Raw genomic sequence first — 12,215 nt, forward strand, 5'->3', positions numbered from 1 at the left:
TAGACAGGTAGAATTTCTTGATCCTGCGCAGAGGCGCTTAGACGAGACGGTGTTTTTGACGGGTTGATATTTTCTTGTTACTAGTTTATCCCGTTGATGTGAACCAGTGCCTTTTTATGTATAATTATGTGTGTTGTGCAAAATAAATCAGTTGTTAGTTCGCGCTACGTCCCGTCCTTGTGTGCTCTTCCATTTTCTATGTTTTAAAACAGCGCGGATCAACAAGATGTATAACGAACTAGCCCCCGTTTTAAAAAGCCTTGCATGTTTTTATGCGCAGATCTTCCAAAAAGTACGATGTGTCGGTCGAACACGTTTTCTCAGGTGACAAAATTGTTTTTCTGTCCGTTCTTCTTCATTAAAAATAAGAAGTTGCCCAGTTCTTAAAAGTGTGAAAGACTTCACGAAAGCTAATGATACAGCGGTTATTGAGTATTTCCAAAGTAACTGGCTCAATTTCGCTGAACATGATGTTGAGGTCCTGTGGAATAAATTTAAAAGTATGTGTTAATTGTGTCTGCGAAATTTTGTACCCAATAAAGTTATGAGGACCACCAAATATACGCCGTGGGTATCTAGATCTAAATTTCCCCTTAAACGTAAAGCCAAGCGGTAGCAAAAAAAAAACGTTCAGTGCCTCAACAGCTCACCGGTCTTCGTACTCGCCTTTGTAATGCTATTACTCCTGACAAGAAGTTACATTTTAACACTACGTTACCGAACTTGATAAGAGAAGAAGCAGAAAAATTCTGGTACTTATTAAACAGCCCAGAGAAAACGTCATTTTATTCGACGGCTCTAAATTTCCCAATCCTCGAGTCATCGCGAATCACTTTAGATTGTATTTCCATGGTGTATTTTCGCAGTCTCAGTTGAAAGAGGGTGGCACGGTACCTTTGTATTCTGATGATAATATAGCTTCGCACATTATGATCATCATCATCCCCAGCCTATCTACGCCCACTACAGGGCAAAGGCCTGTCCCAATAACCTACAATTACCGCGGTCGTGTGCTAACTGCGACCAATTTATCCCCGCAAACTTTTTATTTTCATTTGTGCTTCTAACTTTCTGCCAGCCGCTGCAACGCTTGCTTTCTGTAGGAATCTACGCTGTTACCCTTCATGACCTACTTTTATCTTGCCTTCGCATTATATGCCTGCCCACGTTCATTTCTTTTTAATTTCTACTAATATGTCCTTAACAAGCGTTTGTTCCCTGACCCACTCTTCTCTCTTCTTGTTCCTTAATGTTGCACCTATCATCTTCCCCTCTATTGCCCGCTGAGTCGTTCCCTGTTTAAGTTGAACCGATTTGTAAGCCTCCAAGTTTCTGCCCCGCACAATGGCGTCTTGAATATGTTACTCAGATTAAAAACAAATTTAAGCCACGGCCTGCTTGCATACAAAAAGTGTTTCTCCGACGTTATGCTGAGACTGTAACTAAATTCAATGACCATATTTTTTATTCTGTTTATTCGGCCACACTTCCTGCTGTTTTTAATATCCCAAATCATAGCTGTTACAATGAGGGTCCGTTGTTTAAAGATCTTACATTACATGACGAGTACAGCCAACATGTTTCTTTTCAATTGAGCTATTGCGTATACAGGAAAATACAAACCACCAAAGGTATTCGAGGCTATTGTTGTGTAAATATTCAAGACTATGGGGAGTATATTCAGATACAGTGCATAACGAAAACCGTAACCCTAAAGAGCATCTTAAAAATCATCATTGGCAGGGGCAAAAAAAGATTGGAAACTAATATTTAAAGGTAATGTTAGAATTGCACGTATCAATTCTTGTAATAAGGCATTCCGTTCAGGGATAGAGTGCAATGAGCAAGACTGACTCCTTTTAGGCCTTTTTTTCAGCTTTGAGTTTGAGTTCAGTGTCCTCAATTTTCAGGTTCTGCGTATTCAACAGCAAGTCGCCGTCTCCAAAGAACAAGCAGCGTGTACTTTATAGAAGATACCCTTATAAAAAGGTTTACCGAGATTTAATATACTTCTTATAGAGATTGCTCAAAAAAATCCTATAAACATTTTGTCAGCATTCTATAGAATATTTCTATTGAGTTTCTATTACAAATTGGCCCCCGCGTGTTTATTAAAAGTATATAGAGCCAAGTCAATCGACCCTATCGGTTCTGAATGTTGTTTCTTATGGGGTTTTTAAAAAAGAAATTCAATACGTTTTTCATGCAATTCTTACTTAGTACAGTCGCAACAGCCTGTTGCGTGGGAGTCAGGATTTAACACAGTTTCTTGCGGATTTTTACTAAATTTATGGCAAATAATTCTTAATAAAATTCTAATTGAGTACAGCCGCAACATCCTGTTACGTGTGAATAAAGTTTTAATTGAATTTTTGATGAGTTTTTATTGCATTTGCCTGCATTCACTTTCTTAAAATTGTAATTGAGTATGGTCGTATCATACCTGTTGCGTCTGAGTCAGCTTCGAATATAGTTTCTGAAAGGTTTATATTCAATTTACCTCAATTAGATTTCTATAGAATTCTTATTGTGCCCAGTCATCACAACCTGTTCCCTATAGGCTAAGTCTAAGGCTCTTCGATTTATAGTCTCGGACTCACCGCGGACTCCCCGAGAAGCAGTCCGGCATTCAATTTTCCCATGTATCCCTATGGCTTCGGGGAATCCTCGGACTACCCGCGGGCGCGGTGAGTCCGATTCGGGAAATCGAAGAGCCCCACAATGTCTTAAGAGTTTTTATTAAGTTTATCTCCATTAGCTTTCCATAAAATTCTCATTGAGTAAAGTCGTAATATCCTGTTGCCTGTGAGTCAGGTTTTCTTGAAAGTTTTGTAGGGGCTCCAACTGTTCGGCGGTGATGTCCGACATACCAGGGGCCACTGCTCCCAAGTGCTCCCAAGACGAAGTGATGGGACGTCCATCGCGCGATCTTGGTTGATGGGGCGGGGCAGGCGGCGCAATAGCACCCCACATATATGCACCGATAAGCTACCAGACCTTCGTGGGTGGGATACAGAAACGCAATACAGAGTCTTTTGAAATTCAACATAATGAATGCAGTAAGATGCTTGCGGCATGTTCGTTATAAAACGTTTATTGCAGGTCAAACGACCGCACTCTACATATCAGGAGTTCGATCGACCCTATAGAAAGGCAATACAGAGTTTGTTAAAACTGAATATATTGAAGGCAATAAAATTCATGTTACATTTTTGCAATAAAAAGTTCATTAGTTTCATTTTGGCCGCAGCTTTTAAGATGGCAGATTTGGTTCACTCTATACAAATGCAGCATGAAGTGTATTGAAACTCAGTGTCTTGAACACAATAAAATGTTGGTTGAGTTTGTGCAATACAAAGTTTGTTGACTTTTTACGAGCACAGTCTATGAGTAATGAGTTTTAAAAGACATTTTATGTACTCTAAGAAAACACAATAGGGGCCTATAAAACTCAACGTCCATTTTCATGAGGGTAAATTGCTGCACTGGGAAAACGCGAACACAATTTTTTGTCAGCAATTCTTTTCCTGTTTGGCTCACGAGTAGTCACATTGATGGGCTGAAAATACTGTAGTGTGAGTCTTTTGCTGCCACCTGCAGGCTCTTTATTCTACTTTTGAGTGTTCCATTTGAAGTCTTTCGGCCTGCAAGATCCCGTGTGTGCATTGGGCGGATTATCCGGGTGCCTCGTGCAAAAGCATGGTGGTGTGCATTCGTCAGGATACATGTTCATCCTGCACTGCGAAAACAGGAAAGAAAGAAGTGGCAGTTCTGTAGCTCAGATACCAATGCATGTGGCAGTGTGCTGTTTTAATTTGTTACATCAAGCCGCGTAATTACAGCAAATACAAATCAATGGTAGAAATGTTTTACTATTCTACGAAGCATTAACCGACAAATTAGTAAACCCTTACTCATACTAACCGAAATGGATATCTGTTCAACGCGATGCGCTAATTGTAGCTTGAGCTGCATACCGCTGCGCACGTATGCGGACACGCCATTTTGTAGACATATATGGGGAAAATCTGTTCTAAAGAGTATGTGTTTCTTAACTATTAGGGACAATTCACTTGTGATGGGGCACCTACTCCGTTGTAGTAGTTGCGCATTGAAAAACTTGACGGTAGCGTATTCCGAAAGCTGCGAGCTTGGTTCCTACTTAACGCGTGTTTTATGACTGCGAATATGTCTGCAGCATTATTCTCATTACGTAAAATGGCAAGATTACCATAAAAGTATGACAACACTGAGTTTTTGAATAGGCAACAGATATGTGCTAAAAAAACTCTAGTTCAAATTAAACGAAAAGTCTGGTTGGAGAGGCCGTGCTACGGAAAGGACGTGCAATCGGCGCACTACGCCGGAATCCATGTGACCAGAAATAGGTTCTTCGTAAGACGGGAAACAACTTAATCGAAGAGGAAAGATGCGGTAGAAGGATAAACCGCCAAACTTGGGGAATGCTCTCATTATTTCCCGCAATCCCCTCTGTTCATGTTCCTTATTTCCCGCGGTTATAGTCAGTGGATTAACGCCGTATTGGATACAAGGCGCCTGGACAAATATAACGGCTGTGGATACAAGGGCTGCACTCTTTGTTACATACGCCAGTTTAAGGGACAACTCATGTTTATAAGTACAACGGCAGCGAAAAGGGGTATCATGGAAGATTTACTGCTGTACCGGGGAGCGGCGCTTGGACAGGAATGGTGAATACCGCTTGGTAGAATATAAAAAAGAGTGTGGCTACGGCGGTTCTCCCGAGACCTTCCTGGCCAAAGAAAGGAGCTTGAGTGGTGCTGAAGCAGTGGCTTGCAGAATCGGGTGTAAGTGCGTGATGAATCGTCTACCACGCTTGGGCAAGCCTGAAGGCAACGCAACCTTCATGTGAACAACCAGCCTCCGATAACTCAACATACAGCGGTTTCGGCGTAAAGAAGAAAGGGCACCATATTGTCACTTGATTTCGTAACGCCCAGGTACTAACAACACTAATACAAAAAGCGTATGAATGAACTTCTGACCTGATACCGCGGAACCAAGACGGCGACAAAGAAAAGCTACCATTTTTGGTTTTGCCCCTCATTTCCTATTTTGGCTGTTCTCTAACCCCTGAATAATGTTTATTGTGGAGGCCTGCGCCTCAGAAAGTGGACCTCAAGAGGACACACAGACACTTTATCTGCAAGAACTGGCTCTACATACATTATTAAACAAGTCTCGAACGCCCATTATACATGTATTTACTAGGCCAATTCAGTTTTTTATCTTTATTTATTTACGCACGGTCAGTGTGCAGGGGCACTAAAGAGAGGTGTGGCAATTCAAGCCCATTACATGCAATGCAACAGGAGTTATGTTTCGTATTTCAAAATGTCGAAGGAATTATAGCGCAGAGCAGATAGAAGGGCGAGAAACTGGGATGTTACTGATGCGTTTTCCGCAAATATAAACCAAACCGCATGAGGAACGTAAGACCACAAAAGAGAATACAACATCACCTAATATGACAAGTATTAGACACTTTGAAATTGTGTGGATTGACCTTAGAAGCAACGTCGGCGGGGTGGTGGTTTCAGCCAGAACTGGTTTTAGGAATGAATTAATTAAAATAGAAGCTTGTTTGGCTGGTTTGTAAACCAATTTTTATCTGACGGTTGTTTCATGTTGAAGGATATGGGAGCGAAAAATTGAGATACTTACTAAGGGAAGAATATGCATAATACATTTTATAAAAAAGTCAAAGTCGTGATATTATATGCGCTACACAGATCCACTAGGTTCAGCTTATACGTTATATCAGTGACGCCAGCAGGCGAAACACGGTTAAAATTGTCACGAAGACAACCCAGTTGTCTTCAAAAAAGAAATTGTGGAGCGAAATTGGGCTTTGCTAACTCAAAAAGAGACAGGGCGAAGCACCAGTAAACAAAGCGAAGTGCTCAGACGAGCGTCGGTTGGTGGAATACCCGGCGTCTGCTTTGCGAGCAATTTTCTCTTGGCGCGGCGGTTTCCCGAAGAGTCAAATTACATCCAGAAATGAAGCTTAACAACGCATCAGTTTGGTCGAGTTGGTACATTATACTTGAACGTTCAATGCGCAAACTACAGGAAGGCGAAGAAAAAGGACGAGACATTGCGCATTGTCTCGTCATCATTCTTCGCCTTCGGGTAGTTTACGCATTGAACCTTCTTGAATATAGAACACTGTAGATTAAAGAAGAATATTGTAGGCTGGTGGCGTAAGTCCAAAACACGCTCCGTATCAAAGGAGATAACACATGCGGCATAAAGAATGAAGCATGCGCTTCACTGGGCCCAAGGATAACATATATAAAATAACCCGGCGCAGCCGGCCGGCAAAACAAAAACATCACCAAATCCCGAAACATTGTTCGTGGCACCACCCCCTCTACGCGGACATCAACCCGAGGCCAAACTGAAAGACAGGCTGAACAAACAACAAAAAGTCCGTCATGTTGCGTAGTGAGGTTAAAGGCGAGCTACGTGGACCACTTCGGGCTGCATGCGTTGTCGTGATTCTCCGGAATTCGAATCAGTGATCAGCTCATAGGTAAGGTAAATAACACGTTGGGTAATCCGACAGGGTCCGAAATACCGCCGCAGATGTTTCTGAGCCCGCGTCGTCTGATGGGAGTTCAAACCCACACACGATACCCATGGTGGTACTCGGCGTCTCGGCGTCAGAGGATTTATCGTCCGGCATACACCAGATGCTCGTCCGTTGTGCAAATTCGAGCGAGCTAGCTGGCCTCCTCCTCATACTGAAGGTATCCTTGGACATCAGCGTTGCGGTCATCGTCTTCTACGAGCGGAAGCATGCAGGAAGCATCGTAGGCGGCCGTCTTCCGCAGACAAGCTCGAACGGAGCCATTTGCGTTGTTTCCTGGGTAGCCGTGTTGAACGCAAACGTGACATACCTAAGGGCTTCATCCCAAATCTCATGTGCAATGTCGACGTACATACACAGCCATTCAGTTAGTCCGTTCGCTTGGGGGTGCTACGCCCCCCTTATTCGGTGATCGCTCTTGCTGTAGCATAATATTCCTTGCATGAGCACCGCAGTGAAGGCCGTTCTGCCGACCGTGATTAGGACTTCAGGCACCCGATGCTACAGCACAACTTGGTTTATGAAGAACTTGAAGGCTTCTTGTGCAGTCCCCTTCGAAAAAGCTGTGTTCTCTGCATAGCGCGTCATATAGAGTGTTGCTACGACAATCCACTTGTTATCAGATTCTGGGGCAGGGAATTGGCCTAGAAGGTCTAATGCAATCTTTTTGAAGGGTGTCGTTGTAAAGAAGTCCGGCGAGTTTCGTCGGTGGCGTGTTTTGTCGCATGCAATCACGGTAACGCCTGACATTGTGGGTGACGTCGAATTAAGCCTGCCCTAGGGGACTTCGCCTTGAGTTTTCCAATAGTGTGAGCCAGGCCAAGATATGCTTCCAAAATTTCCGTCACGAAGGTATGCGGGCACGAAAAGAAGATAATTCGTTCTCGTTCCGAGGCTGAAATTCTTCTTCACAAGGACGAGTTTTCCAGGCTGAATGTTGTTAAGTTCCGTTTGAATGCCCAAGGCACGCCGACCTATGCGTCCTTAGAGGTAGCCGATCAAGACGTGTGAGTCGGGGTCGGCACGCTAGTGGGAGGCTAGATCGCTGACCGTCACGACTCCGAAGAAAGCGCTCTCTTCATCAGAGTCTTGCGGTGGTGGGTCGACGAGAGCGTGGAACAGGCAGCCAGCTTCAGAGTGTTTCCTGCCCGATTTATCAACGATTGCAACCGCGAACTCTTGCAGTCGCAAGCTCGACCTCCCAATACGGCCATAGGGACCCTTCAAATTTGCGAGCCAACACAGCGCATGGTGGTCTCTGCCAACCTTGAATGGAGTACCATACACGAAAGTACGAAATATAGAAGTGGTTCATGTAATTACCAATCACATTTCTCAGAGGTTGTGTAGTTTTTCTGTTCTTTCGACAGAACACGGCTGCCATACGCGATTACTTTTTTGCTACAGTTTTCTTTTTGCACGAGGACGGCACTCAAGCCTACATCACTGGCGTGCGTGTGCATTTCCGTTTCAGCGTATTATCGAAATGAGTGAGCAGAGGCGGGCTTTTCAGGCGTTGTTGCATCTCGCACGATGCTTTTTCTTGGGTGTTTTCCTAGCTGAAACGGGTGCTATTTTTCGTCAAGCGTGTTAGTGGCTTTGCAACGCGTTCAAAGTCTGCGACGTAGCGCAGGTAGCACGCGCACAGTCAGAAAACAATTCGCACGCCCTTCTTTTTCGGTCTTGGGACGTTAGCTTTGGCTGAAGTTTTTGCCACGTCATGCTGGACTCCCGCGGCGTTGACGACGTGGCTCAAAAAAGTATGTTCCATGTACGCGAAGCGGTAATTTTGAGTCTTCAGGAATAGCCTTGACGAGCGAATACCCTCGAGTGCAGGCTCCAACCTTGCAAGGTGCTCGCCGAACGTTCGGGGGAATATCACAACATCATCAAAGTATACGAGACAGGTGTGTCACTTCAGGCCAGCAAGCCCGGTGTTCATGACTCTTTTAAACGTTCCTGGTGTTGTGTACTTCACGAACGACATCACCTTCAACTCGTAAAGACCGTAAGGGGTTATCAATGCAGTCTTATCTGGTTTCTCTCGCCCACTTTTATTCGCCAGTAGCCTGCCTTTAGATCCCCCAATGAGAAATCCTTTGTGTGGCGGAAGTGGTCGAGGGCATTGTCGATTCGAAGCAGGGGTACATGTCGTTTTTGGTGATTTCATTCAGTCGGCGGTAGTCAACGCAGTACCTTTCTCTGCCATGTTTTTTCTTCACGATTACGACCGGCGCAGCGCAGGTGTTTTTAGAAGGTTGTATAATGTCGTCGCCGAGCATGTCTTCCACTTGTTTCAAGATGGCTTCCCGCCCGTGTCAAGACACGCGTTACGGTGACTCTCTGGTAGGTAGGACTCCATCTTCGGTTATATGTCGGTACTTCGTAGAAGTGTCTAAGAAAATTTTGACTTCGACGAAAAGCATTCGGTGTAGCGACGCAGCAAAGCCAATAATTTGGTCAGTTCTTGTAGCGGTAGCGCCGGATTCCGGTGAAAAATATGCGAAAGCTTCAAGGCATGTTCGGGTGTGCATTGAATGTCGGCAAATGCAGTCACGTCACATGTTTATTGCGTTTCTTTGAGGAGCGGAATAGCAGCGCCCTTGTTTAAATGCTGGTACTCCTCGCTGGCATTAGTGACCAAAACATAAAATTGGGATTGCTTAAAGCGTGCAATGTCGTTTGCGACAGAAACACCGTTGTCGACAAGCAACTTTTGATCACTCTCTACGATAGCGTCGACGTCAGAAGTGGTATCTTCGCAGTAAACGGTAAGTATCCAATTCGCGAGGGGTGGGAGGGTGACATGATCATCGCGATCATTGCAGATGCGCGGTGTTCAGGTTTCCGTTCTGGTATCATGGAGTGATCGCGTGAAAAAGTTACCGACTGGTTCTGATGATCCACTGTTGCACTGCTCTGCGTCAAGAAGTCCTTCCCGAAAGTTGCGTCGTGGGAACAGTTTGGCAAAATGACGAACGCGGTGCTATCTATGGTGACGCGTGATATGCACGCTCAACTCGATGTTACGAGATGGCCTCTAGGCGTTACTATATAGCAGGTGCATAGTGTGCACGGCTACTTTAAGATCACTTCAAACGTTTTTGAATATTTCCACTCCAATTAGTCTATTTTACCGCAAACTGTGCAGCTTATGCCAAAAGGTAAAAATATCTTGGTAAATTGATAACCACACAATTATAGCTCAAGAACAATCAACTGCGCAAAATATTCCTGTATTAAGCTGATCAAAATAATTTGCGGGAGCAATTATTACAGCGAAGCTGTTCAACAAATCGTAAATTTTCTAGTTCGAGGTTAAAATACCAAAACAAAAACAAATGCAGAGCCCACGAGGCAAGTGGGAGTGCTTGCTTCGCGGAGGCTGCCTGGTTGCTAGAAACGCAATAAAATACGGAGCGCTCGTGTATGCTCGCTTCGCTACAACCGCCCAGCTTCCCCGGCGCACGTTTGTCAACCCAAGCACACCCATTTAGGGAGATTGGATAAAGTTGCGCTGACCATGCGGCAGTTAAAAATCAAGAAACTGCCATCTGCTTGGGCTTGTCTGCAACTCGGTTGCCGCCCAGCTTCCCCAGTGCACGTTTGTCAATTCAAACATACCCACTTAATCAGATTTGGCCACGACTTGCCAAAACTATTCAGCATTCACCGTAATGGTGGCAACACTTGCTCAGAACAAAAAAAGGCGCCAGCGTTGGCCGTAATCCTGGCAGCAATTGCTCGGCACGAGAAACACTCGTTTCAGCACACGCCCCTCAAATATCAAGTACTCCAGCATTCCCCGTAACCGTGGCTACACTTACTCCCAACGAGACAGGCGCGTCATAGCATACGCGCCTCGAAGGTTATGTACGATGATTATCACTTCCAAAATAACACGGCAAGCTCACACTTACAGAAACAATAGTGGGTTAGAGGTCTTTGGACTTACACCATCCAAAGTTTCGTGAAGATTGCGTTTAGCTTCGCTACCTTCGTCTCGCACGTTATTGTGATATTCCTAAAGTTTCTTTTCCTGAAATCTTCTTGGTACTCGCTAAAAAAGGAATTGCTTTCAGCAAAGTTGACTAAATAAATGCAGATAATTTGCTTGCCACTTTTGCATGCTACACTGGTCAGCAATGTAGGTCTGTAAGTGATGGGATTGTGAGGTTTACCTTTTGTAGGCAACAGAATCACCTTCCGACCTAAATATCGTGCAGCCTGAGAAAAGTTTCTAGAGACTTTGAAGAACGCTTAGACGGTAGTACATCGAATAATAATTCAGTATTTTTTAAAAATTTCTGCTGAACATCGTCATCATCAAGGGCAGAAATTTCACATCTCACATGAATTTGACAGACCCAGCCGGTCTGTGACTTAATTTTATCCGTTACTAATTACAAGCAGGAAAATAAGGTGAGCAGGATAGTACAGAGGCTACAATCATGGTGAAAAATCCCGCGCCTAAAGCTTCAGAGCACTTTTAACTTGGGTTGCACTATACCGTATATCATTTATACGCCTTTGGTATAGTGTTTAAAAAGAAAACGCGGGCACACTTTCATTCTTTCCTGGAAAAAAATGTTGCACGTGTTCAACTTAAACCTCTAATACTCCGACTTTTGTTAGTAAAAGAAAATTGTAGGGCTGTTGTAGGAAAACCACAGCACAGAACACGGCACAAAACCACAGCACAAAACAAAACAACACATAAAACTCACACACGAAAGGAGCGTCTTCTTGCTCCCAAACATTCATCAAACGAAATTAAATGTTACAGAACTCTTATGAAATGAATATACTAATAGCGCACTCACTTACAGGGATACAATTCAATTCGACTTCGAAAGAGTACAGACACAAAGTAACATGAATACAAACAAACTGAATACAAGGCGGTAAACAAATCCCCACATATGAAGTGGCATCACTTACTCACTGTTTATTAAACCTCCACACCATTTTGCAATTGCTTTGTTCAGTTTCCATTTCGTGTTTATCGTACATAGTTCATTAGTTATTTCATTGAATATTTCCGGAACATAGTAGTTCCGTACTCTTTTTCCATATTTAGTGTACACTCGTGGTTTTACATAGCTTTCGGTTTTTCACCCGTCGCGGTGGCTCAGTGGCTAAGGCGTTGCGCTGCTGAGCACAAGGTCGCGGGTTCGATTCCCGGCCGTGGCAGCCGCTTTTCTGATGGAGGTGAAAAGCTAAAACGCCCGTGTGTACGAGCTTTCGGCGCACGTTAAAGATTCCCAGGTTGTCAAAATTAATCCGGAGCCCTCCATTACGGCGCGCCTCATCGCCTGCGTTGCATCGGCGCGTTAAACCCCACAATCAATCAATCAGCTTTCAGTTTTTCGCAGTGCCACACTCTTTCTTACCGCAACTCCAGACTCTTTTGTGAAATAGTGATACTTCAAAATTACACATTTAAACACTTCTTTCATTGGTAGTATACCCAGGGCTTGGTATTTTTCCTTTGTACCAACGCTATCTAACGCTGTACCGTTTGTTATGCTTTTGACTATTTTTCGAATGACTCCATTAATTTCTTGTTTTTTGTTTTCCG

At 44.0% G+C, this 12,215-nt stretch overlaps 1 long non-coding RNA gene across 1 annotated transcript in view; it reads right to left on the minus strand.

The window, feature by feature from the left end:
* Positions 1-3,448: 3,448 nt before the first annotated feature.
* Positions 3,449-12,215, minus strand: part of LOC144166093 (uncharacterized) — a 36,360-nt gene continuing 27,593 nt past the window's right edge. The window contains exon 3 of the long non-coding RNA XR_013321566.1: positions 3,449-3,739. This is a non-coding gene — a long non-coding RNA (uncharacterized LOC144166093). The remainder of the gene's footprint in view (positions 3,740-12,215) is intronic.

This window comes from Haemaphysalis longicornis, unplaced genomic scaffold, assembly GCF_048455015.1.
Source record: "Haemaphysalis longicornis isolate Haplotype H1 unplaced genomic scaffold, Haemaphysalis longicornis Haplotype H1 scaffold_16, whole genome shotgun sequence".
Classification (NCBI taxonomy): domain Eukaryota; kingdom Metazoa; phylum Arthropoda; class Arachnida; order Ixodida; family Ixodidae; genus Haemaphysalis; species Haemaphysalis longicornis.